General features: G+C 45.4%; 1 protein-coding gene across 2 annotated transcripts in view; it reads right to left on the bottom strand.

Annotated features, from left to right (window-relative positions):
• Positions 1-26,942, bottom strand: part of SORBS1 (sorbin and SH3 domain containing 1) — a 200,713-nt gene that overhangs the window by 141,984 nt on the left and 31,787 nt on the right. The window contains exon 1 of one of the 2 annotated variants that reach the window (XM_053387825.1): positions 9,323-9,873. The exons of the other annotated variant lie outside the window; for it this stretch is intronic. The gene's annotated coding sequence lies outside the window, so the exon portion shown is untranslated. Of the gene's footprint in view, positions 1-9,322; positions 9,874-26,942 lie in introns of those variants that run through there. 2 annotated transcript variants of the gene reach the window in all.

Genomic DNA, 26,942 nt, shown 5'->3' with positions numbered 1-26,942 from the left:
TACCGGTAAGTTGCTCTTCCTCAGAAGCGACTCCAAGATGGAAAAAACAACACTTGCCTTTGCAAAGTTTTCACCTTCCAGTTATCTCGAAGGAACAGCATTGTAGTTTTGAGTCTGTCAAAATCAACATTCTTTGCGGTGGTTTCCATAAATGAAACCTTTTGTCTCCTTTTTCCTGGGCTGCACAACAAGCCCCATTGTCGATTATTATTATTATTATTATTATTATTATTATTATTATTATTATTACTATTACTATTATTATTATATGTTCTGAGTGAGGAGGGGGAAGGGGAGTTGGTAAATACAAGACTATCACGTCTCAATACAACATTTTTGAACTGCTTTAACTCAACTGTTCTTCAGCAGATTTTCCTGCAAAGGGTCTGGATTATTGGTATCAACCTAGGTGGAACGAACTGCAGGTCCAAGGTGCAAATTTGGCTTGGGTTCTATGCTGGGCTTTAGCATGATTGCTAATACCATCCCTGCCATTCCCTGGCGGCCTGAAGCAGAAATTTTATTTAGTTGTTTGTTTAACAAGATTTATACAATGTTTAATAAAAATAAAAATAAAAGCCATTAGGCAGTTTACATAAAATGGCATAAAATATTCATTTAAAATTATCGTCGAAAACAGACCTTGAAAGAGTAAACACAATAAAGTTATCAAAATACAGATAAAATCAGCTGTTTAAAGAACGAATGTACATAATAAAGGGACATGCCTGAACAAAAAGGTTTTTAGCAGGTACTGAGAAGTTAGCAAACTGGTCTTCCTGTTAAGAAGGTCTTTGGCAACTACTGCGATTCCATTCAACAACAACTTTTATTTGGGAATAAATAGTTGCAGGGTCAGTACTTTGGTACGCGGTTTCGTGGAAAGCCCTTTGGCCACATTCTTCAATCCCTAATATAGCAGCAGCTTTGTTGCTTGGTAAGCGATCTCTTGACAAGAAAGGATGGTGAGAGGAACTGCATATCCTTGGGTATGCTTCTGCCTGGGTCCCAACACTCTGAGCTGCATAGAGACATCTCCCCAAGCAACATTGTGGCACATTAATAGAAGCTTCTAGCTGTCAGCAAGAAGAGGGGGAAAGTGGTTCGTTTAGGTAGGGAAGTCCTGCTTAATTATCCTCCAGAATGCGTGTGGCATTTGGAGAGAGATCTGCATATCCTTCTGAACTTTAGCAGGATCTGCGATGGAATGCCCTGGGACGCTGGAAGACGGACGCGCTGCAATGTGTGCACCTGTCATTCGCCACTGGCCTTGTGATAGACAGCATGGTCAAATCGAGGCTGGCAGCCAATTGACATAATCTTGCGCAGCTTTCCTATGAGGTACTTGCAACACATCTCACCATATAATGGATTGAGGTTGAATCCTGACAAGACAGAAGTACTGTTTTGGGGGGACAGGGGGCGGGCGGGTGTGGAGGACTCCCTGGTCCTGAATGGGGTAACTGTGCCCCTGAAGGACCAGGTGTGCAGCCCTAAACTGCCTTGGCCCAGTATACCTGAAGGAGCATCTCCACCCCCATCGTTCTGCCCGGACGCTGAGGTCCAGCGCCGAGGGCCTTCTGGCGGTTCCCTCATTGCGAGAAGCAAAGCTACAGGGAACCAGGCAGAGGGCCTTTTCGGTAGTGGCGCCCACCCTGTGGAACGCCCTCCCATCAGATGACAAAGCGATAAACAACTACCTGACATTCAGAAGACATCTTAAGGCAGCCCTGTTCAGGGAAGTTTGTATGACATATTAGTGTATTTTTGGTCTTTGTGGAAGCTGCCCAGAGTGGCCAGCCAGATGGGCGGGGTACAAATAATAAATTATTATTATATTATTATAATAATATATAATGGCTCAGGTACTTATGCATGTTTTGTAACTTGACTTCCAGCCACATAAGCAGTAATCAGTAATCAGGTTACATAATCACATAACCAGTAATCAGGTTACAGATTTTACATCTTTTTTTACATCATTTTGTAGGCACACAATATATGTGTATGTGAAAAGCAGATACCATGGCAGGATTTATTACCCCCCCCAAAACCCCCCCAATAAAAAATACTTTGAAAATAATATAGCATCATAATCCTTGCAGAATCTCACTCAGTGTACACTCATTTCAGCAAGGGCATGAAAAAGTGAATTACATGATACTTCAAAAGCAATTTAATAAAACACAAACTAGGATAGCTCAGTCGGTAGTGTGCAAGACTCTTAATCTCTGGGTCGTGGGTTCAAGTTCCACGTTGGGCAACAGATTCCTGCATTTCTGAGGGTTGGCCTAGAGGACCCTTGTGTTCTCTTCCAATTCTGCAATTCTATTTTTTCCCTATGGGACACAGGTGGCGCTGTGGGTTAGACCACAGAGCCTAGGACTTGCCAATCAGAAGGTCGGCGGTTTGAATCCCTGTGACGGGGTGAGCTCCCGTTGCTCGGTCCCTGCTCCTGCCAACCTAGCAGTTCGAAAGCACGTCAAAGTGCAAGTAGATAAATAGGTACCACTCCAGCAGGAAGGTAAACGGCATTTCTGTGCGCTGCTCTGGTTTGCCAGAAGCGGCTTAGTCATGCTGGCCACATGACCCAGAAGCTGTACGCCGGCTCCCTCGGCCAATAAAGCGAGATGAGCGCCGCAACCCCAGAGTCGGTCACGACTGGACCTAATGGTCAGGGGTCCCTTTACCTTTACCTATGATTTCCCTAGTCATGACCATGCTGTGCCAAAGGTAATGAACACCTAGCAATAGCAGGACTTCATTACAGCCTGAGTATTCTGATCCAGGCAGTAGTGTCAGCCAGATAGGAGGGGTTCCAGAAACTGAAGCAAGAAGAAGTAAAATAAGTCCATGTTGTGGTTCCAGACAGACGATGACCAAGAAGCAGCGGGGGAAATCATTTCGGATCTCATTTCATTGTATATCTGCTAAGAACCATAGCCAAGCGAAAGCAGCAATGGGACAGTTTGTGCTAACTCGGTCTGCCTAGATTTTCTGCTTCCTAAACTTTAAATGACTTCTAAAAATAGGTTGAGGAAAAATACATTATGCCCTTTTGTGCGATTTCAAGTTAGTCCAGTCGTTCTGACGCCAATCAAATTTTCTCCCTCTTTCCTAACTCCTGATCCTAATTTTTCCTCATGGCCTCGTCTCTTCTCCCTTGCTTCTAATCTCAGATCCCATTCCACTTGCAATCTTGACCCCCCTCCAATCCAAAGTAGAATTTACAAAAAACACCCAAATTTCCCCTTGGTATCCACTCTTGTAAACAGAGCATTTTAGAGCTAGTTATCTGGCCAAACTCTTGCCAGTGTCCTTAAGAAATGCCTTTATTGAGCTGTTTCCAAGCAATGCCCACTGCTTGGATGTCTTGGATGGTCACCACAACAAGGACCCAGATAAAAGGCAGATTTTGTATTTGTGGTCAACCTCAGGTGGAATAAATAAATAATAATAATAATAATAATATTTTATTATTTATACCCCACCATCTGGCTGTGTTTCCTCAGCCACTCTGGGCGGTTCCCAACAGACTATTAAAAACACGATAAAACATCAAACATTAAAAACTTCCTGATACAAGGCTGCCTTCAGATGTCTTCTAAAAGTCAGATAGTTGTTTATTTCCTTGACATCTGATGGAGGGAATTCCACAGAGCGGGTGCCACTACTGAGAAGGCCCTCTGCCTGGTTCCCTGTAACCTCACTTCTCGCAATGAGGGAACCGCCAGAAGGCCCTCAGTGTTGGACCTCAATGTCCGGGCAGAATGATGGGGGTGGAGACGCTCCTTAAGGTATACAGGACCGAGGCCGTTTAGGGCTTTAAAGATCAGCACCAACACTTTGAATTGTGCTCAGAAACGTACTGGGAGCCAATGTAGGTCTTTCAGGACCGGTGTTATATGGTCATGGAGGCCACTTCCAGTACAGACCCAAGAGATCACTTTCTGAAACTTTTGTTCACATAAGGAAGCAGGCACACCCCAGCAGAAATGGTATAGTTTCTTTTCAGTTAGAATAACAGACAAAGTGCCCCCTAAGCACTGGCTGGGGCGGGGGCCGGGACTGGTAAAAGGCGTTAGATAAAATTCCTATAAGTTGTTGACATTTGAAGGCTTACTTTGAAATCATAAAGGATTTGAGTTTGTTGGTGCTCCTGGTAACCTCTCGAACATAATGGAGGTTGGCGCATATTATGGGTGAATGTTCGGCATCATTTTATTAATACTATTGCTACAAAGTTTGTCATGGCCTTTGGCTACAATAATAAACTTACAAACTGTTTAACGGTATACAAAGAACAGCAGGAAGCCGAGCCAGATTTCAGTGGGGAGAGGAAAGAAGAAATGAGATTTGAACTCCCATTTTAAACTAGGCTTATCCTCCTTGAAGTAGCCTAATCATTTGGTGTTTTTTCCCCAATGTAAAAAAGTCTTATAAGCCATCGCTACATTTTTGGCAATACACTGTGTGAAGAACGACTGCCTTTTGTCTACTGCTCATCAGTTTAATCTGGACACAGCACTTTCCCCAATTCAATGATATCAAATGCAGGGAACACAAAGCTATCCTGCTGGCATTGCTCAAAAAGTCTCATCCATAGCTTCACAATATGCCAGGATTGGTTAATAATGTATTTTAATCTTTAATTAAATTAAATTTAATCTGTAATTTTAGTTTTAATCTTTGGGGGAAACTTTGAAGGAGAATTATCTGAAAATGATTTACAGGTGCTATTTAACTCTGAGAAGACTTGCTAAGATGTATTAAGACTGTACCAGATAGGTGCTTTGTCATGGAAGCTGAGATTCCTGCATTATAGGGGGTTGGACTAGATGACCCTCGGGTCCCTCCCAACTCGATGATTCTAAGAGCCCTGCTGGATAAGACCAAGGGCCCATCTACTCCAGCATTCTGTTCTTACATGGGCCAACTAGTGTCAGGACGATGTCAGCGGCTCCCAGCTGGTTGCCCAGGAAAGCATAAAGAAAAGGAAAAGTTTCTTACAGTCCTTTTTTATTTCCAACTTTACGGAGAGAGGCTATAGAAGCCAGCCTCTTGGATGATGGTGTTTGTGGCATTCGTACAGAGCTCCCGGTCGTCTCACGGACTATTGACCCTTACACCACTAATCCGTGGCCACAAACCAGGTTCTCCCCGGTAAATCACTTAGTCAGGTTCTCAAGTTAACAATGAAGATTGTAGTTTATTGTATTAAAAACTTTCAATGCATTCAAAACGCTTTTACCTTTTACCCTCTTAGTCTTATTTTATCCTGGCTCTAACTCTTCTACCTCCCCTCACACAAGAACCAACTGCACTAACTGTCTATTTCCATCTGTCTGCCAACTGCTTTCCCAACTGCCTTTCCCCAATCAACCAACCAACCAACCAACCAACCAACCAACCAACCAACCAACCAACCATCTAAACCTCAGGCTAAACCCTTTTATAAACAGGTAGGCTCTGCCTCTGGCTTTTCTATTAGTCTACCTATTAACACTTTCTCTCCCCCTGTACAGTGGTACCTCGGGTTAAGTACTTAATTCGTTCCGGAGGTCCGTACTTAACCTGAAACGGTTCTTAACCTGAAGCACCACTTTAGCTAATGGGACCTCCGGCTGCCACTGTGCCGCAGGAGCACAATTTCTGTTCACATCCTGAAGCAAAGTTCTTAACCTGAAACACTATTTCTGGGTTAGCAGAGTCTGTAACCTGAAGCGTATGTAACCTGAAGCGTATGTAACCCGAGGTACCACTGTATAGGCATTTTCAAAAGAACGGGCAAACGCCACAGCGTTGTCCCGAGTGACTCTCTACCCCCTATCTCTCCCAGCTCCTCATTCGTCATCATCATCATCTCCTATATGGGTGCTGCTATGTGCCCTCTGTCTTTGAGCTCTTAGCTCTCCTACTTTTAAGGCTCGCCGGGTTCTGGGAGATGGAATGCTTTCTAATAACAACATGTCAGCTGGATGTTGTTCTGGCTCTCTCATGATTTCCCAGCTTTCCCCCTCATCTGCCTCTGAGCTGCGACCTCCCTCAAACCCCTGTTGTCAATCTATACTGTCTTCCTCTTCCTCTTCCCTCGAAGGGTCAGGATGGGCAGGGGGTTTCCACCATTTTCTCCTCTGCCCACTCCCTGGCATCTATGGTGATCATCTCCATAGTTAAAACCATTCCATAATTTTAACTGTGTGCTGCAAGAATAAGTGCTTCCTTTTGGTCTTCGCTCAGTCTTCCAGCATTCAGTTTCATTGCATGTCCTTGACTTCTAGCACTGAGGAGAAAATTTTACAAACTTCCATCACTTCACCTCTTTTTTGCCTTTTCTCTTAAACTAAAAAGAACCAAATTTCTAACTTTTCCTCAGAGGGAAGTAGTTTCATCCCCTTTATAATTTTGCCTGCTTTCCCCCTGAACCTTCCCCAAAGATATCCTTTTTGAGGTGATGCAACCTAACCTGTGAAACAGTAGATGTGGTTGTGCCGTTTATTTGTATAATGGTGCTTCGATACTGGAAGTTTTGTTTTTTGCTTGAGAACTTGAAGAACTTACTGCCAAGTCAGGTCAGGCCATTCTGGGCTAGACCTTAGGAGAAAGAAACTTTGTATGCTCCAAGGACAACTCATGCGAGAGTCAGCAATGCGGTGCAGAAATAGCCAAAATGTTGTTTTTCCTCAGATGCAGTAGCACATTGCCTTATTTGCTGCAAGTATAGGACACGCCTCATTCAAATATGCCTGCCTACATTTACTTGCGAGTTAGCAGTGTTTTCCCAGATGGAACAGGACCATATTTTCAGGACTCCCGTCGAAGCAGATGCAACAAGACATTTGGAACCCTCGAACTAAAATCCCTTTCGACCAACTTACCCTCAAGGCTAAACCAGATACGATTTCAAATGTGCGTGCGTTAAATGCAAATAACAGCTGTTGGAAAGGCTTAGCACTACTGGGGTCATAGCAAGTGGGAAGGATGTAAACCGTGGGTAGGCAAACTAAGGCCCGGGGGCCGGATCCAACCCAATTGCCTTTTAAATCCGGCCCAAGTGTTGTTACATGAGTAGAATGTGTCCTTTTATTTAAAATGCACCTCTGGATTATTTGTGGGGCCTGCCTGGTGTTTTTACAGGAGCAGAACATGTGCTTTTATTTAAAATGCATCTCTGGGTTATTTGTGGGGCCTAGGAATTTGTTCATTCCCCCTCAAAATATAGTCCAGCCCCCCACAAGGTCTGAGGGACAGTGGACCGGCCCCCTGCTGAAAAAGTTTGCTGACCCCTGGTGTAAACCCTTCCTTACCTACTACAGAAGATTATTCCTTGAAAGCTGCTTTTTCAGCAAGAGGAAATCTCCCTTTGGCATCAACTACGGAAATGTATCATTCCCCCTGCCACTGGTTGCCGTTTACATTTTAAGAGGCATATCCACATTATAGTGGTACCTCAGCTTAAGAACAGTCCTGTTTAAGAACGATTCGGTTTACGAACTCCGCAAAACCAGAACTAGTGTCTTGGTTTAAGAACTTTACCTCAGTCTAAGAATGGAATCCGAACAGTGGAAGGGCCCCGGCAGCGGGAGGCCTCATTAGGGAAAGAATGCCTCGGTTTAAGAACAGTTGCAGTTTAAGAACGGACCTCCGGAACGGATTAAGTTCATAAACCGAGGTACCACTGTAAATGCAAAGCCATGTTCAACATTATGTCTGGTTTGGCCCTTAATTTAGATCAGTGTTGAAGAGAACAGAAGCGTGATTGGCACTCTGAATATCATACCGTATTTTTCGCTCTATAAGACGCACCACACCACAAGACGCACCTAGTTTTTTGAAGGAGGAAAACAAGAAAAAAAATATTCTGAATCTCAGACACCAGAACAACAAGAGGGATCGCTGTGCAGCGAAAGCAGCAATCACTCTTGCTGTTCTGGCTTCTGGGATAGCTGCGCAGCCTGCATTCGCTCCATAAGACGCACACACATTTCCCCTTACTTTTTAGGAGGGAAAAAGTGAGTCTTATAGAGCAAAAAATACGGCAATCTTGTTCTGAATAGTGGGTCTGAATTAAAACATAAAGGTGGCCATAGGGGACCACGAAGGAGCAGCACTACCTTTCGGGTTCCAGTACCAATGCCATCCCTATCCATCTGCTACCTCTTTCCTCCAGCTCTTCAAACAACCACATCAACATGTTTGCTGCCACATTCAGGCATCACCACCAGTCTGGAAATTTTGCACATTACACTTCAAGCAATGGATTTGTGTGTGGGAAGGGTGATAATTTTAAAATAGCTGTAAACTCAACTGAACATATGGCACTTCCCTGCATCGCTTCATAATTCTCATATGCAATGACTTTTATATAAAGTGGTGGTGGGGGTTTGGTGGGGGGGGAAATCAAAAGGGTTTCAAACCAGACGCCTACACATTTTTTTTCTGCTGCAAATGACGCACGCTGCAGTTTGGTTGAAAGAATGGAACATAATCCTACAGAAATTGACTTTTTGAGAAAAGTATCAATTAGGAATGTTTTCCAAATTAGTAAAACACAGAATATCAAAGTTGTCCCTTTTCAAAATCCCTCTTTCATCAATATACACACGAACCGCAAGACAACAACAACAACAAAAGGAGAATAACTGAGCTGAGGGAGTATTTTGCTATTTGCTGAATTTAGCTAATGTACTCTAGAACTATCATGAAAGAGAATCGCTGCTTCCACGGTTTTCTCAGTTTTGCTCCGACATGGTAAACACACAAAGGAATAAAATATCTGCTAACTGGCTATGAAGTTTGACGAAATCACAGAAGGTATGTGCAGCCTGATCTATGCATGCTCCCTCTTAAGTATCCCATATGTTCAGCTGCTCTTACTCATGGGAAAGTATACATAGGGTTGCATCACCAGTAGTTTTCTCTACAAGCAACCAAACCTGATTTGGCAGGGAGCAAATAATGCACATAAAACCGTTAACTGCACAAAGAAACTTAAACCACAGATTAACATCTGCAATCTTGGCTACTCTGTGGGCTTTAACAGATTTGCATCCACATTTCATTATTACAACACAAAGAAAGAAAACTGCTGATGATCTACCCTTTAGCCCTGTTTACCTTCTGCTAGTAAAACTTGTTAAATGCACTAGAAAGACTCCACAGAAGGTAGTAGGGATTTAAGAGTTAACTTTGCCGGAAAGATTATATGCAACAGTTCCAACTGAATCTGCCTTCAAATGCGGAGGAAATCCCATTTTCACTGAAGAACTTTTTTTTTTTAAAAAAAGACTAATTCAAACCTTGGGAAGTTTTAAATACTCACTTGGCAAGGTCAACGGCACATCGAAATTAAGAGTCCACAGAAAGTTGGAGGGGAAAGCCCCAACATTGCTGGTAATCCGGAATGCAACTGACGGAGAGCGCAGTGTTTTCCTTTTTTTGGAAGTGCGCAGTCAAAGGCATTTGCATAATGCAAGCAAAGAACATGAAATGCAAGCAAAGCCCTCTACTAGCCGCAGGAGGGGGTGCCATTAGGGGGAAATCCTTCCCCCATGGCTGAAGTTCAGCCGCCTCATTAAAATACAGAGTGGAAACAGCTGCTGCGAAAAGGAAGGGAATAGTCCAAGCAGCTTCTTCTGGAAATCTTGGCACACAGGCCGGTTTCCCAGTAGTCAGAAAGTACCCTGGCTTTAAAAAGTTCTGCTTCCTCATTGCAAGAATGGCTTTTCTTTAGGATCCGAGTCTGGCAACTGTGTACCCCGACCCGCATTTCATGTGCGACCTCACAGCCTGGAGACTTTATAAAACTATATTATTGTGGAGGGTGGCGGGGACAGGAATAGCTAAGGCTGCTTAGCTGGGAGGGAGAGTTATGCTTTCAAAGACAGGATGAGAGCCATACAGCATTCTTCCTTCCTGTCCACACAATCGAAAAGGCTTTGCAGAGATTGGGGGGGGGGTGTTTTTTGGAGAGGGGGGCAGGAAGCTCTCTGGTCACAGCGGTGGTTACCTTACTGGGAACACACAGAGCGAATGGAACACCTGCTTTGAAATAAACATTCCTTCTGTTACGAAATGACAAAACTGATAACGTTGTGGCTGTTCAGAAACAAACAACCCATTTTCTGAAAGTGGGAGGGGGTGGGTGTTAACGCTTGCAGAGCCCAAGTTCTGTGTTAAAAGAATTGGGGGGCAGGGAAGCTAATTCAGGATGCAGCGCAGAAAGGGGAAAACTTTTCCAGTTCAGGGGCCACTGTCCGTTCCAGGCAAGCTTCCAAGGGCCACAAGCCAGGAGTGGGAGGGCCAGTATCAAAAGTGGGTGGGGCAACAAGTGTAAAGCTTACCTTTGTACAACAAGCTATTCTCAGCACACCAATCTTAAAGTAAAGGTGAAGGGACCCCTGACCATTAGGTCCAGTCGTGGCCGACTCTGGGGTTGCGGTGCTCATCTCGCTTTATTGGCCGAGGGAGCCGGCGTACAGCTTCCAGGTCATGTGGCTAGCATGACTAAGCCGCTTCTGGCGAACCAGAGCAGTGCACGGAAACGCCTTTTACCTTCCCGCCAGAGCGGTACCTATTTATCTACTTGCACTTTGACGTGCTTTCAAACTGCTAGGTTGGCAGGAGCAGGGACCGAGCAACAGGAGCTCACCCCGTCGCGGGGATTCGAACCACCGACCTTCTGATCGACAAGTCCTAGGCTCTGTGGTTTAACCCACAGCGCCAACCTCATCCCTTCTTAGGGAATCTTAGGGAAGTTTTAATGTTTGATATTTTATTGCTTTATTATTATTATTATTATTATTATTATTATTATTATTATTATTATTATCCTGCATCCAGGCAGGCAAGAGGAATTATTAGGGTTCAAGGAAAAAGTCCAGACAGGCATAAACACCCACAGATGGTGTAGAACAGGGCCAGCGAATGGAGGTAGTCTGGGGAGAATCCCAAAGGCCAAACAGCGAGGTCTGGAGGCCCCCCCAGATCCGAGGTTCCCCTCCCATGTAGTCGCTGCACACTGATCAATTGTGAAGCTGAGGTTATATTAACTGGGAGGAAATCCTTTGTGAACAAATCAAAGTTATTCTATTTATATTTGTACCCTTTGAAATGCCTACGTGAGGGAATCATCCAAGCCTCAACGTGGTTATGAATTTACTTGGGTGGCTGTTTCAGGCACACACACACACACACACACACACACAACACCGTGTTATTTAGAAGTCACGATTTTATGCTACAAAGCAGAGGGAGCACTTCCGTATGCAACGTCATTCGGCTCAGCTTGCGATACAGGCAAACGCTTGCAGGCACACACACTTATGGCGTGTGGGTGGGTGTTCCTGTCACTGGCCCAGGCCCGCAGTGATGCTGTCAGAATTGCATAGGGCAAACATGAAAGGCAGGTGGCACATGAATGCACGGAATGCGAAACCGGCAAATCCAGTCCTCTTCATACTTCTTATAGGCTGCTCGGTGAAAGCCAACGATCAGGATTGCAAAGCGCTTTTAAAACGAGCAAAATGATTCTGAGGCACAATTTGATTCTATGCCACAAAACGAGTACATAGAGTTACACTGGAAGCAATATGGTTATCGTTTGGATCACCATGAGAGGAAGAGGAAGAAAGAGGGCCGTGAGGCTCATGAACGCTCAAAAAAAGCTAAGAAAATGCTTGGACTGAAAGCTAAACTTTATCATAAACAGCACCATGCAGAGAAGATACAGATGAAAAAGACAACAGTGGTGCCTCGCAAGACGAAATTAATTCGTTCCGCAAGTTTTTTCTTCTTGCGAGTTTTTCGTCTTGCGAAGCACGGTTTCCCATAGGAATGCATTGAAAATCAATCAATGCGTTCCTATGGAAACCGCCTTCAGACCAGGTCCGGGGACAGTCTGTCCCCCGACCTCTTCTGAAGGCTGGGGGGGGGGGACAAGGGCTTTTCTTCCCACCGCCAGCCTTCAGAAGGCTGTTCTGAAGGCTGGCGGTGGGAAGAAAAGCCCTTCTCCCCACCTCCCACCCCGCAAGCTCCGGGGACAGGAGGGCTTTCCTCCCGACTGCCAGCATTTTAAAAGCCCCCAGGACAGCATTTTAAAAGCCCCCAGGAAGTCTCCGCTGTCCCGGGAAGGCAGGCGGGGGGGAGCAAAGACTTTTGCCCCCCGCCGGCCTTCAGAAGAGGTCCAGGACCTCTTCTGAAGGCCGGCGGAGGGCGAAAGTCTTTGCTCCCGATGGCCAGCATTTAAAAAGCGGTCCGGGATAGCGGGAAAGCGCAGCACGCTTCCCTGCTATCCCGGACCGCTTTTAAAATGCTGGCGGTGGGAAGCAAAGCCTTTCGGCCCCCGCCGGCCTTCCTGGACCTCTTCTGAAGGCCGGAGGGGGGCGAAAGGCTTTGCTCCCCACCGCCAGCATTTAAAAGAGGTCCCCGGAGATTTCCCTATGGGCTTTCTTCTTGCGAAGCAATCCCATAGGGAAATTCGTCTTGCGGAACGACTCAAAAATGGAAAACTCTTTCATCTTGCGAGTTTTTTGTTTTGCGAGGCGTTCGTCTTGCGAGGCACCATTGTATTAAGATGCATGAAAAGAGAAATACCAAGCAGAAAAATGATGACAAGACCCCAGAAGGACAGAGATGGTCAGTCCCGAGCTAAAGTTCTCTCCAACATGATTAAACAGAAGCAAAAAGAGAAAGCTGGGAAATGGGAGTTTCCTGTACCCAAGGTTCACGCTCAGGGAGAAACAGAAGTGCTCAAGGTGATCCGTACAGGAAAGAGAAAGAAGGAGGCTTGGAAGAGAACGGTTACTAAAGTGTGTTTTGTTGGGGATGGCTTTACTCGAAAGCCACCTAAATATGAACATTTCATTCGGCCAATGGGTTTACGATTCAAGAAGGCCCATGTAACACATCCTGAACTTAAAGCCACTTTTTGCCTACCTATTCTTGGTGTAAAAAAGAATCCCTCTTCTCCTCTGTATACATCTTTGGGGGTAATTACAAAAGGTACCGTCATCGAGGTGAATATGAGTGAGCTTGGTCCCGTGACATAAGGAGGCAAGGTCGACTGGGGAAAATATGCACAAGTAACCAACAATCCAGAAAATGATGGGTGCATTAACGCAGTTCTGCTTGTAAACGGCCTCGGTCCAGTATACCTGAAGGAGCGTCTCCACCCCCATCATTCTGCCCGGATGCTGAGGTCCAGCGCTGAGGGCCTTCTGGTGGTTCCCTCATTGCGAGAAGCAAAGCTACAGGGAACCAGGCAGAGGGCCTTCTCGGTAGGCGCCCGCCCTGTGGAATGCCCTTCCAGCAGATGTCAAAGCGATAAACTACCTGACATTCAGAAGACATCTTAAGGCAGCCCTGTTCAGGGAAGTTTTTAATGTGTGATATTTTACTGTATTTTTGGTTTTTATGGAAGCCGCCCAGAGTGGCTGGGGAGGCCCAGCCAGATGGGCGGGGTATAAATAATAAATTATTATTATTATTATTATAAGTGGCATCTTACAGTCTTGGATACACACAGTTACTTTTCCAAGGAGAACCATGACTTCCTCAAAACATTTGCAGAAAAAGAACTTGTTGTGTCAAAGCATCAGTATGCGAAGTCAGGAAATGGATTCTAAGAACTGTTTTTCACTGAACCTTAAAATCAATAAAAGGAAACCATTGTGGGCCCAAACTAACTAAAAAAAACAACAACAACAAATTAGCAAAATGTGCCCGTGCAACAACAGTGCAGCATCTTCAATTGGAGAAGGTCTAAAGGGCTCAAGTCTAGCTCTGAAACCTGCGCTGTTATTCCTTCTTTCCAATGCAGGCTCCTGTGTAGCAAGGAGGGGGTCAAAGGCACATCCGAGTCTTCCTCCTGCTCAGCATCACAGCTCCAGAATGGAGGGGAGAGCTGAATCTTTTTCAGACTCCTGCCTTCACCGGGTTTCTATAACCAGAGCAATCCCTGTGGGAGGTAGCTGGCCTCTCGTGAGCCACCTAGGTTTTTCATGGGACTGGGCTGCATTCATGCCTCTCTGGCGCCTGTTTTGCTGCATACCCCCACATCCAGTGTTTGAAATTAGCCGGGTGCCGGGCGCATTCTGGACCTGGTTATAGACTGCTTGAAGATGGCTGGGCGCCAAGATGGGACTGAAATCTCCACCACCTGGAAGTGCATGCCTGGGGATCACTGAATCAGGAGTGTTTTCGCACACTAATACCACACCCTGTAGAATTCTATCAGGTATATTTTATCTGTACAATTGGAATGAATTTTGGGAAGAAATTTGCTTTTGCTGTGCAGCCTGAGCAGGAGCAGTCACCATTAAGAAAAAGAGGTTGGAATAGGTCAATATATATTTGTGGATTGTCCCCTGGATCAAGGGACTTTTCTTCTTCAAGTTCTCAAAGCTCTTATCCTTGCTCAAGGTTGTCATCTGAACTTACCAGATGTTTAACTGAGAATCACAGTCACCCCATCATTTGAAAAAAAAAAGACTTTAGAGTCATCTTACCCCAAAATGGCAACTAGACATGTCTAGACAACTAGACATTGGCAAAATCCAGCATCGCCTGAGTTCTGTGAGTGTGGCTTTCTCCCGATTGAAGTGCAGAGTGTTTGAGGACCAGGACATTCGCAGGGAAACCAAAATGCTTGTTTATAAAGCTATTGTACTACCAAGCTTACTGTGTGCTTGTGAAACATGGACCACTTATAAACACCATCTCCAACTCCTCGAAAGATTCCATCAACGGTGTCTCCGAAAAATTTTACACATCACTTGGGAAGGCAGGCGAACTAATGCCAGTGTACTGGAAGAAGCAAAGATCACCAGTGTTGAAGCAAAGATTCTTCAACATCAAATTCATCAGACTGGTCATGTTGTGCAGATGCCTGATTATTGTCTTCCGAAGCAACTACTCTATTCCGAACTTAAAAATGGAAAGCGTAATGCTGGTGGTCAACAAAAGAGGTTTAAAGACTGTCTCACGGCAAATCTAAAAAAAAATGTAGTATAAACACCAACAATTGGGAAACATTGGGCTGCAAGTGCTCCAATTGGAGAACAGCCTTTACCAAAGGTGTCATGGGCTTTGAAGACACTCGAACTCAGGACACAAGTGGGAAATGTGCTAAGAAGAAGGCATGCTTGGCAACTCCACACCGTGATCAACTCCTGTTCGGAAACCAATGTCCCCACTGTGGAAGGACGTTTGGATCCAGAACTGGCCTCCACAGTCACTTACAGACTCACTGTTAAGACCGTGTTTATGGAAGACAAGTGATCTTCCATACGAGTGATCACCAAAGAAGAAGACCCCAAAATGGGAACTAGACATTCTATTTTGCCAACGGTAACCTTGGTTTAAGGAACCACTTGGTGCCTCATTTGTAGATCTGAGTTTCTAACAGTGACCACATCACTGAGCAGTGTGTTTTGGGATCTGGAGGCAGCCTCCAAGTGATCCAAAATGAAGGAAACCTGGTCAAGCGCTGACCCCTTGGAATTTCTTACTGACTCAGAGAAGGGATGTGCACATATCGCTTGATCTTGTGGCCCACACCTGTAATAGCAGCAAGCAGTCAAAATCTCTGCCTAACATACCAGCTGAGACATGCAGTTACCATGATACTAAGGAGATTTCCTGCAATTGCCTGACCCCAGCGTGATCACACAGATATGGGTCCTGCTGCACTTTGAAGGGTGGCGAGACCTTTGCTAATAATACAGATCGGTAGGACGTCTTGCAGAGATTATCCTGCTGCATGCAAGACAGACGGGGTTTCCCCTGTGCAATGGGCTTTGCCTAGGGCCACGCTCTTCAAAAACCAGCATCGGTTTCCCATGATGTGACGACTGAGATTCCATAGTCCTTAGCACTCACATTTGGCACAAGTTGCAGTTGGACATGACTCATAAAGTGTTCAAGAGACGTGCTCAGGATATGCAATCCCAGGAATGCAAAAGCAGGAAAGACTTGCTCACAAGTCTATTGGCATCATATTTCATGCTGTCCAACAGGAGCCGGGAAATGTGTTTGCATGGTCTGCAACATTTTATAAATAAAACAGTGATGTTCCAAGCGCAAAACAAGTGTCCATATTTTCACACCAAAGATAGGTGCCTAATCCTAACAGAAGGCTTTACTACGTGTGGCCTGCACAGCACAATCCTGGATTTTGTGTTTTTGCATGATATCAGTTCCACCGGTAAGAAGGCAATTGTTCTGCAAAGGCAATTGAGTTGCACGCTGTCCGTTCTCGTTATTAACAAGGAAATTTGCAAGTTATTGCTATGCTGCTATAGTTGACTGCGCGTCCAGGGCAATTGAGGGCTTCTGCAAATTGCAGCTCTATTGTCTCAGCTCTGCTGACACTGGAATCTGAACAAACACCGCTTGGCATGCTTTTACCCAAGTAAAGTTTGTTTCAGCAACTTTCCTTTTTCAACACTACAAAAGGCACAACCCTCGCCCCATCTCCAAACTTGATGTTTGTTGAATTTGTTTATTTATTACATTTCTAATCCCCCTTTTCTCCCCAGCAGCACACGGTGGTTCTCCTCCCCATTTTATACGCACAACAACCCTGTGAAGTAGGTTAGATTGAGAGGCAGTGACTGGCTGAAGGTAGTGAGCTCCACAGCTGGGTGGGGATTTGAACCCTGGCCTCCCAGATCACACTCCAATGCTCTAAGCATTAAACCATACTATCCATAGCTGTCAACTTACAGATTTGAAAATAAGGAACCAGCAGCCTTGAAAATAAGGGACCAGCAGCCAAAATAAGGGACCTGCAGCCTCACCTCTTCCAGGCACTCCAGTCTTCCTGTCCTCCGGCAGTCTGGTCAAACTCATGCTGGTAGCTTCAAGAACCCTGTCCAACCAACTTTGTAACCAGAGGTTCAACTGAATAGAACCTGAATCACATGCACCACAAGGCCTATGCAGCCTTAACTTAAGATGGCTCCCCGGCCTGGCTTTGCACTGCAAAGTTTGCAGCAGCACGTGCAACAAAATGGCGTCCAGCATTCAAAAAACCCATCAGCTTGCATTAACTAGCCACACACAAGGCATGCAAGCTCCACCCCCCAGTCGTTCTTAGACTTCTTATTGGGTGAGCAACACAGCCAAGCAACACAGTTGGAGCCTCCCACCTCCCTGGCCGGCAGGGAGGGAGGAAGAGGAGCTGCTTCCTTTGAAATTTAAGGGACATCATTTAAGGGACATCCATCAATAAGGGACAGCAGCGGGACATGGCGCTGGAATAAGGGACTGTCCCTTCAAATAAGGGACACTTGACAACTATGATACTATCCCTACTACTTTCCCAACCCCACCTTGAACTGATTTTGCAGAATTGCATACATTCAGCCACAGGAGTCTGCTGAAGGGGAAATAATGTATAAAATATTTAGACACAATCATTCGGTTTTTGAGAAATAATTAGACATTGTATATAGGGTGGTCCAACGCCAGCCCTTGGGGTCTTTTTGGGCAGCCCTCAGCAACATTTGAGCTGGATTGTCCTGTGTAAAAAATGACAGACTCCCAAAACCACAGTTGGGACAGACAATCCTGTCATGAGACCAGGGCCCTGCAGGATCTGATTTCTTTCCGCAGGGCCTGTAATACAGAGTTGTTCGCCTGGCCTTTGGCTTGGAGCCAATTTGATTCCCTCTGCCTCTTTCTTTTTCCTTTTTCCTTTCTCCTCCTGTGATGAGGCTGCATTTTAATATTTTAATGTTTCAATATTTTAATTGTTGTATTTTAATCTTGTTTTTAAGTTGTATTCATTCAACTTGTTTTTATTATTGCTTGTTACCCACCCTGAGCCCAGCCTTGGCTGGGGAGGGCGGGGTATAAATAAAAATTATTACTATTATTATTCAAGAATAGCCCAGCTATGTTTCACAGAATCTTTGTGTGTGGTTTTATTTACTAATTTATTATTAATGTTGCAATACATATATGAGATCTTTACATATTGATACATATACATTATATTCGTATATTCACATTTTCACATTTCATTATGTACCAACATTTATCTGTTTCATATTTCTTGCCCCTGTGTCTTCCCTCCACCCATGCAGAACTTCCTTGTTATTATTTTGTAACTTTATTATTGAGATTGTAATTTTGTATCTTAATAATTAAACATTCAATCTTATATATCTGCTTAGCTTAACTTAACTTTGTGAAATCAGTCTATACATATCCATACATTCTTGTTGGAGCACCTTTTGGTCATGTATTCTTCTACACATCTCCATTCCTGTTTGAGATTTTGATTAGATTGCATTCTAATTCTTGCCATCATTTTTGCTAATTCAATCATTTCAAAAAAATTATATTGCCAATCTTTCAGTGTTGGTAAAGGTAAAGGTGAAGGGACCCCTGACCATTAGGTCCATTCGTGACCGACTCTGGGGTTGCAGCACTCATCTCGCTTTATTGGACGAGGGAGCCGGCGTTTGTCCGCAGACAGTTTCCGGGTCATGTGGCCAGCATGACTAAGCCGCTTCTGGCGAACCAGAGCAGTGCATGGAAACGCCGTTTACCTTCCTGCCGGAGCAGTACCTATTTATCTACTTGCACTTTGACGTGCTTTTGAACTGCTAGGTTGGCAGGAGCAGGGACTGAGCAACGGGAGCTCACCCCGTCGCGGGGATTCGAACTGCCGACCTTATGATCAGCAAGTCCTAGGCTCTGTGGTTTAACCCACAGCGCCACCTGCGTCCCTTCAGTGTTGGTACTTCTTCTCATGTCCACAGAATCATAGAGTTGGAAAGGGACCTCAAGGGCCATTTTGCCCAACCCCCAGCAATGCAGGAATCTCAACTAAAGCATCCATGACAGGTGGCCATCCAACCTCTGCTTAAAAACCTCCAAGGAAGGAGGAGTCCACAATCTCCCAGGGGAGGCAATTCCACTGCTGAAAGCCTCTAAACTGTCAGAAAGTTCTTCCTGGTGTTTAGTCGGAATCTCCTTTCTTGTAACTTGGAAGCCCATTGCATGTACAGTGGTACCTCGGGTTAAGAACTTAATTCGTTCTGGAGGTCTGTTCTTAACCTGAAACTGTTCTTAACCTGAAGCACCACTTTAGCTAAAGGGGCCTCCAGCTGCCGCCGCGCCGCCAGAGCACGATATCTGTTCTCATCCTGAAGCAAAGTTCTTAACCCAAGGTACTATTTCTGGGTTAGCGGAGTCTGTAACCTGAAGCGTCTGTAACCTGAAGCGTTTGTAACCCGAGGTACCACTGTATGGTCGAGAAAACAAGAAGGAACTGGGTGCAGAGGTGATTGGGGTCTCCAAAGGCAGCAAACCAAACAGACTGAGCGCTAGGTCCAAGATTAATTTCACACCCATAGGTGTAGCCCAATCTGAGGAAACCCAGTCTACAGCCCCCCTGCTAATTCTGAGGGCAAAGATGCTCAGCAAGACCTCCCAGGCCGTTTTGGCCACTTCAGGATAATGGTATGAGAGGGAGCAAGGTCACTCGCTGGTCATTAAGAAGGCAAGTATCTGAGTTGACCTCTGGCTAACCCAGAGACTAAGAGTGTCAACTGCATCTGTGAGCATTAGCCACTGTGGGAGGTCTAGCTAGGCAACTCCTCTGTTCCTAGTGTGAAGAAAGCACACCAATTAGCAGGATTTTAAATGCTCTCTCTTTTCAGCAGGATCTAAGGCTTAGCCCTATTAACTCTTTCCAGGGGTGTGCACTGAGGCAGTCAGAAAGAGATCCCATGTTTCACAGACCCGCACATTTAAACAGATCCTTGCTACATTCATCAGAGTCTGGGAGGCGGTCAAGGCAGGGTTGGGCCAGATCCCATCCCAAGCAGAAAGCTGGGAGTCCAAGTATAAAAACCTGCTACCCTACGACTCAAGTAAAGTCCTCTCTACTCAGTCAGCCCATATAGCTAATACCGTGTTTTTCGCTCTATAAGACGCACCAGACCACAAGACACACCTAGTTTTTGGAGGAGGAAAACAAGAAAAAAATATTCTGAATCTCAGAAGCCAGAGCAGCAAGAGGGATCGCTGCACAGTGAAAGCAGCGATCCCTCTTGCTGTTCTGGCTTCTGGGATAGCCGTGCAGCCTGCATTCGCTCCATAAGACTCACACACATTTCCCCTTACTTTTTAGGAGGGAAAAAGTGAGTCTTATAGAGCAAAAAATACGGTAGATCCTATTTGCTTTTGGGACAATAGCATCTAAGCATTTCAGAAGCAATCAACTGTAATTTGTGCCACAAAGAGAAAGGAGGCAGGGTTTCCCGCAACATCCGCGTTGGTAATCAAAGTCAGGATTGTAGCATCTGTCCAGTGCCTGAAGATGTGAGCTCTAAAACAACAGAGGCAAGCTCATCTGGACAGGATTTTAAGAGCACGCTAAGGTGCCAAATACAGTGGTACCTAGGGTTAAGTACTTAATTCGTTCCGAGGTCCGTACTTAACCTGAAACTGTTCTTAACCTGAAGCACCACTTTAGCTAATGGTACCTCCTGCTGCTGCCCCACCGCTGGAGCACGATTTCTGTTCTCATCCTGAAGCAAAGTTCTTAACCTGAAGCGCTATTTCTGGGTTAGTGGAGTCTGTAACCTGAAGCGTATGTAACCTGACGCGTATGTAACCCGAGGTACCACTGTAATAAAGCGCACTCAGGCTAAATCGGTGCCCCTCAATCTAGCTCTCAAAAAACGCAAATGAGCAGCGAAGCCTTTCAATGAAGTTTGCCGCAACCACAACACTGGGCAAAGAAGGCACTCAGGCCAGGCAAGGCTGCGGTTGCAAAAGGGCGAGGAGATGCTCCACTCCGGCGGTCGCCAACGTGGCGCCCTCCAGCTGCTGTTTTGGGACTGCAATTCCTACCAGGCCGCAGTTGTGCTGCAATAACAGCTGTTGGCCACCCTTGCACTCCTCTGCTCCTGAACAAACAGGAAGCTGAGGCAGAAGGGGGAGAATGGCAAAGGATCCCCCCCCTCCGAGTAGGGCTGGGCCATATAGCGATATATCGTCCAAAACCGGTTTGAAATCCATATAGCAATATCGGTTTCAAAGTTTTTGACCTGGCAATATTTCGCGAATCATGATACGTGTTAGGGCTGGGCGGTTTCAAGTCCGTATCATATGTTTTTGATCTGGCAATACACTGCGAATCATGACATGTGTGTGCTATGCAAAAATCACCCTGTGGGGGAAAACCATGAAGCCAGCCAATGCCTCTACGTAGCTTCATCCTTACTTCAGAAATTGTGATATATCAGTATATTGCGATGTTTAACTGGTGATATATTGTGAAGTTGAAAACCAGGTATCACCCAGCCCCAGAGATAGCATTTTTCCAGTTTTTGTGTCTCTTTTCAGTAGAATGATGTGGTGCTCAAGCTTGCTAACAAACCTAGAAAAAGTGTGTGTGTGTATAACAACTATTAACAAGAATAATTAGTTTATTTCAGGGAGGGTGGGTGGTTTTTTACCATAGGTCATGGCTAGGCAAACTAAGGCCCGGGGGCCAGATGCGGCCCAATTGCCTTCTCAATCCGGCCTACAGACGGTCTGGGAATCAGCGTGTTTTTACATGAGTAGAATGTGTCCTTTTATTTAAAATGCATCTCTGGGTTATTTGTGGGGCGTAGGAATTCGTTCATTCCCCCCCCCAAAAAATATAGTCCAGCCCACCACACGGTCTGAGGGATGGTGGACCGGCCCCCTGCTGAAAAAGTTTGCTGACCCCTGCCATAGGTACTGATTACAAACTACCCATTTCCCCCTCACATCCAGTGAAGACATTACAGTGAAGTCAGTGTTTCCACTTGGCGCAAAACACCAGAAGTTTTGAATCACTGGGGCACGGGGAACTCCTGGGAGGAACCCAAATTCCATTACTGAAAGTAGCAGCTATTTTAATTAAGAACGCCCCTTTGCCCCAGAAATAAATCAGGCTGATTCGAGTGTTCCAACAGAACGCTCTGCAAACTACAAGGGCTCCCGTTCTTTGCAGATGGAAATTGAGGAGGCCGCCTTGTTTCGGAAGGGGGTGTTTGAATTTCAAACTCTCGTTCTACAGCACTCACCCCCTTCCCCCCATATCCATGAGCCAGGCAACTGGCGGACATATTATACTTTGTGGATTAACCATTTACTGGAGGTAAACTTATATTGCAATATGACAGCCTGATATTAAACACAGATCCCTAATACACTGCACACAATTTCCACAGCTGTCTATAACCCAGATGTTTTTAATATTTTTGCCCTAGAGTGGTTCTCGTTTTAAATTGGATTGGAAACTGCAGGGGAACATGGGATTCCTGTCCACCGAGTTCCTTAGAAAGAACTAAGATGAGGGAATTTCAGCAATTTTTCAGCTCTTGAGACAGCGACAACATTTGGGGAGGCTTTGAAGTGACGCCATTAGACAAGGAACATCTAGAGAGACAGTCTTATCTAATGTTAATTCAGGTTATCAGAAGAATGTTGTTTCAACTGCCTTGCCAAGGCACAATGGTTATTTACAGAGCTTAATTATATTCAGCCAAAAACATATGCTTCCTACAGATATCTCAGAAGATCATGACCATTGCATTCCTAAGGCCTGAGCGATGCTTGCAGGGAAATAAAACTGATTCTGACTACCAGCTAACTAGGCATACGTAGGCAGCTACTAAGCTTGACATATTGCTGGGAGTTGGGTAGGAAAAACCTGCTTTGATACATAGATCTGAGCTCATGTTTTCTTCACTGGTTCCATGTGCTATGTCATGCAAATAGGACGGAGGCAGGAGACTTGGAAACGCTGGCCGTAAATGGAAAAAGGCAGTTGAAGTAAGTATGATTGAATGGGTTTCAAATGGAGCAAGGAGGGTTGTTGTTGTTTAGTCGTTTAGTCGTGTCCGACTCTTCGTGACCCCATGGACCAGAGCACGCCAGGCACTCCTGTCTTCCACTGCCTCCCGCAGTTTGGACAAACTCATGCTGGTAGCTTCAAGAACACTATCCAACCATCTCGTCCTCTGTCGTCCCCTTCTCCTTGTGCCCTCCATCTTTCCCAACATCAGGGTCTTTTCCAGGGAGTCTTCTCTTCTCATGAGGTGGCCAAAGTATTGGAGCCTCAGCTTCATGATCTGTCCTTCCAGTGAGCACTCAGGGCTGATTTCCTTCTGAATGGAGAGGTTTGATCTTCTTGCAGTCCATGGGGCTCTCAAGAGTCTCCTCCAGCACCAGAATTCAAAAGAATCAATTCTTTGACGATCAGCCTTCTTTATGGTCCAGCTCTCACTTCCATACATCACTACTGGGAAAACCATAACTTTAATTATACGGACCTTTGTTGGCAAGGTGATGTCTCTGCTTTTTAAGATGCTGTCTAGGTTTGTCATTGAGGGTTGAATTAATGCAAATGTTACGGCAAAACATAAGCAGGCAGCTACGTAAGTCGCCTTTACTAAAACAATTCCAGGTATAGAATTGTACAGTTCTAACTAGGTAGCCAGAATGTGGGGAAAGGGAGTGTTATTTCTTTATTAGGAGATGTGCTGTTCAGTTAGATTACAGGGGGAAATTCAACAGGTGATGCTAAAGGCACTAAGCCATGAGAGAGAAAGCAAACTTCTTAACTCATTCTTAGAAAGTCACCTTAAGTTCTTCTGAAGGGTCTTGCAGAAAAGCGAATTTGGGGTTGGGATTCAGTCTTTTTGGCGATTGGGCCGGATCCGGCCCCCGGGCCTTAGTTTGCCTACCCAAGGCAGTGGGGCACGGCAATTCAATCAAAACCCAGCACTTTGGGAGGGTTTGCCATCCTACCCTTTTCCTGATGTAAAACTGCTATATTAGGGTTAAAAAAAAAGGTAAGTCCATTCAAAGGGACTGTTCAGGGAAGTTTTTAATGTGCGACATTTTAATGTATTTTTAATCTTTGTTGGAAGCTGCCCAGAGTGGCTGGGGAAACCCAGCCAGATGGGCGGGGTACACATAATAAATTACTATTATTATTATTATTATTATTATTATTATTATTATTATTATTATCATCATCATCATCATCATCATCATCATCAAAGGCGACTATGGGGTTGCGGTGCTCATCTCGCTTTCAGGCCGAGGGAGCCGGTGTTTGTCCATAGACAGCTTTCCGGGTCAAGTGGCCAGCAGGACTAAACCGCTTCTGGTGCAATGGGACACCGTGACAGAAGCCAGAGCGCACGGAAACGCTGTTTTCCTTCCTGCCGCAGCGGTACCTATTTATCTACTTGCACTGGTGTGCTTTCGAACTGCTAGGTTGGCAGGAGCAGGGACAAAGCAACAGGAGTTCACCCTGTTGTGGGGATTCAAACCGCCAACCTTCTGATCAGCAAGCCCAAGAGGCTCAGTGGTTTAGACCACAGCACCACCCGCGTTTACCTGCTATTATAGGGACACTAGAGGCAAATGTTGTTTCACTTTCTTGGTCTTCTTCTTCTTCTTCTTCTTCTTCTTCTTCTTCTTCTGGGGACAAGGCAAACTCCTCCATCTGCTTCTCCCAGAGTTAGTTTTCCCAGATGTGGTCCACATCATGGAGAAAACATGTTGCCCCACTTAACTTTTGCCACATATTTCAAAGGATTGTTTTGATGCCAGAGAAGGCTTTTAATAGCTGTGAAAGAGATAAATTTCTCAGGACCAAAAATAAATCTCCCCACTATGGCTGACACACACAGAGAAAATGCTTCCTATTATGGTAATCAAGGCTGAATACTCCTCCTGACCACAGTGAACTTTTAATTAGCAAGCTGACAATATTTTCTGTAGCTTCTCTCTTCCTGCCACTTTGATACTTTACGTTCAAAAACGGCATTAAAAACATTGTTAATATATTGTGTTTTCCCGACACTGATTGGTTCCAATATGCATGTTTGAGGCAGCGAAGGAGGAGTGATAGTGGTGGAATCCTGCACAAAAAGGCATGGCAGTATGTACTATTCCTAGGATCCAGGTTTCCAGCATTACCAATCTAGAGTTTCTGCATGTGCTGTAGCAGTGAGAAGCAGATAGGGCTCATCCACCTGGGAAGGAAGCCCATCTAGGAGAAGGAACACTCTGATCCTTAACCTCCATTGCCTTGAGGGATATCTTCAGAAGAAGAAAAAGCTAAGGACTAAACACTACACAAGGGACGCGGGTGGCACTGTGGGTTAAACCACAGAGCCTAGGACTTGCCGATCAGAAGGTCGGTGGTTCGAATCCCCGCAACGGTGTGAGCTTCTGTTCCTCAGCCCCTGCTCCTGCCAACCTAGCAGTTCGAAAGCACATCAAAGTGCAAGTAGATAAATAGGTACCACTCCAGCGGGAAGGTAAACGGCGTTTCCGTGCGCTGCTCTGGTTCACCAGAAGCGGCTTAGTCATGCTGGCCACATGACCCGGAAGCTGTACACCGGCTCCCTTGGCCAATAAAGCGAGATGAGCGCTGCAACCCCAGAGTCGGTCACGACTGGACCTAATGGTCAGGGGTCCCTTTACCTTCCAACACTACACAAATCCAGAGTGGAGTCCACAAGATGTCTGGATGATACCTTGTACACCTCCTTCCAGCAACTCCTGCAGCCAAGGTGGTGCCAATCATATTGCTCTGCTTTCCTTTCGACCCCATCTGCGAGGCCGAGAGCAGGATCGTATCATCTGGGCAGCTCAGGACCCCCAAACACACTGCCCAGGCTTGCACACCACAGGAAGTCACTTTGGTGCTGCGGTTTGACTTCACCCTCAGCAGTATACTCCATTGTCTCTTGAAACAGACAGATGCCAACAACAAATGAGTATTAAATCTCACAACTGTTTTGAGCCTGTTTTCTTATGTCATCTGATACGGCTACCATGTTGTGTTCCATTTCTTCTGCTCCTCTGCTTGCTCAGACTTTACCAATCCCGCACCAGCCTTTGCAGAAAATGATTTTTAAAGTTTCAGAAGGCCGCAGAGTAAATATCAACACGGGGCAGCCATTAATGTGATGAGAACCTGTGCATCTGAGGCATCCATCCAATAACGTTACCCTGGAAGTAAATCTCCCTGAACTCAATCAAGCTTATCATTGACTAGGCACATATATAGAATGGCACTGGGATTCCCCAAAGAGATGATGGACAAACATTTGCCATGTTATCTCAGGGCTTATGCAAAGGTCCCATTTCTCCTCCAGAGTCACATGAAATGTTTTTCATCCAAAAGTGCAAAGGACACACTACAGGCGTCAAACTGCAAGTGCTGCAAAACTAAGCTGCTATTGGAAACTGGTGCTGGAATCTTCCTGTTGCCGTAGCAACAGGCCATCCAACCCCCCCTTTTTTTAAACACAAAGAACCATTACGATTTCAAAAAGCTTGTTCTCATCTTCTTCTGGAGTTGCGCATTTAGTTAAATAGGGCTCACACTCCAAGTTAAGTGGGGAGCCTTCATCTGGGCACAAGCTTGCTCAAAAATTTTTCCTGGCATCTCAAAACACACCCCGTCACCTTGGCAACATCTGTCTGCCCAGGCCAAAGAATTCTTCTCTGGTGGTCCATCAACCCCTTTTGTCATGTCAACAGATTTGTTCCTCACTAGGCCATCAGGCTGGCTTGCAAAAGCCATCCCAGGGATTCCTTGTCTGCCACAGTTCTGCGGCTTGTGCTTTCATCCATATCCCAATTAATCAAAATCCTACCATTTATTCATTTCTAGGGTTTAGGGGAGGTCCCCACCCCCATACCAAGTGGGCCATAAGAGTACTTCAACATGGAATCCGCAGACCTTGTTGCGTGGTGGTGGGGAAGCAAGGCCAAAATGTGATTCTCCCAGCCAAGCTTCCTTCCCCAAGCTGGCAAAGTGAGGTGCTGTGCTTTAGGAAGGAGGCACAAAGCTCTGGCAGAGTCCTAGAGCCCTCCCATCTTCTTCCCAAACATGGGAAAGCACTAACAAGGCTTTGGGA

Source organism: Podarcis raffonei, chromosome 5 (assembly GCF_027172205.1).
Source record: "Podarcis raffonei isolate rPodRaf1 chromosome 5, rPodRaf1.pri, whole genome shotgun sequence".
NCBI classification, from domain to species: domain Eukaryota; kingdom Metazoa; phylum Chordata; class Lepidosauria; order Squamata; family Lacertidae; genus Podarcis; species Podarcis raffonei.
This window is presented reverse-complemented; position numbering and strand designations above follow the sequence as displayed.